Here is a 1,313-nt window from a genome sequence, read left to right as displayed (position 1 = left end):
TCATTGTCAGTGTCATTGTCACTGTCACCATCACTGTCACAGCACTGTTATTGCCATTGTCACTGTCATTGTCACTGTCACTGTCATTGTCACTATCACTGCACTGCCATTGTCACTGTCACTGTCACTGTCATTGCCATTGTCACTGTCACTGTCCCTGACATTACACTGCCACTGCCACTGTTATTGTCACCGTCATTGTCACTGCACTGCCATTGTCACTGTGTCACTGCACTGCCATTGCCATTGCCATTGCCACTGTCACTGTCACTGTCACAGCACTGTCACTGTCACTGTCACTGTCACTGTCACAGCACTGTCACTGTCACTGTCACTGTCACTGTCACTGTCACAGCACTGTCACTGTCATTGCCACTGTCACTGTCATAGCACTGTCACTGTCACTGTCACTGTCACAGCACTGTCACTGTCACTGTCACTGTCACAGCACTCGCTGGCTGCCCCCCGGGCCCGCAGAGGGACAGAGGGACAGCCGAGGGACAGAGGGACACTCCAGAGGGACCCTCCAGAGGGACAGAGGGGGACACAAAAGGGACATGAACGGGACAGGAGAGGATACAAGAAGGACACTCAGGGGACACTGGGGACACTCAGGGGACACTGGGGGGGGCACTTTGGGGTATTTGGGGACACTCAGGGGACATTCAAGGGACACTTGGGGGACACTGGGGACACTTGGGGGACACTGGGGACACCGAGGGGACACCTGGGGACACTCTGGGGTATTTGGGGACACCCAGGGGACACTGGGGGGACACTTTGGGGTATGTGAGGACACTTGGAGAGGTTCTGGGGTATTTGGGGACACTTGGGGACACCCAGGGGACACTTTAGGATGCTTAGGGACACCCAGGGGACACTTGGGGACACTCTGGGGTGCGCCCCGCAGGGATTTGGGGAAGGGAACACGAATCCCGCCCGGGGATTTTCGGGACGGGAAGGGCCCGTCCCGGCGGGATTTTGGGGATTTGGGGGATTTTTGGGGTTACCTGTGGAACTGGAGGGTGAAGTTGCCCTCGGGGCCGTGCAGTGGCGGGCGGGGGTCCCCGGGGCGCAGCCCCACGCACTCTGCGGGGTCGGGGTCGGGGTCGGGGAGCGCCGGGAGCACAGAGCCCCCCGGAATTCCCAAATCCTGGACCCCAAACGGGTTCGGGACACGGGGAATGCTCCAGGAGCACCCCGAACCCCAAATCCCAAATCCTAAATCCCAAATCCTAAACTTTAAATCCCTAATGTCAAATCTCAAAGCCTAAATCCCAACTGCCAAACCCCAAACCCCAAATCCCAACCCC

This window comes from Pyrgilauda ruficollis, unplaced genomic scaffold (genome assembly GCF_017590135.1).
Source record: "Pyrgilauda ruficollis isolate IOZ18807 unplaced genomic scaffold, ASM1759013v1 scaffold1083, whole genome shotgun sequence".
Taxonomy (NCBI): domain Eukaryota; kingdom Metazoa; phylum Chordata; class Aves; order Passeriformes; family Passeridae; genus Pyrgilauda; species Pyrgilauda ruficollis.
The sequence above is the reverse complement of the archived record's forward strand: the minus strand, read 5'-3'. Positions refer to the sequence as shown.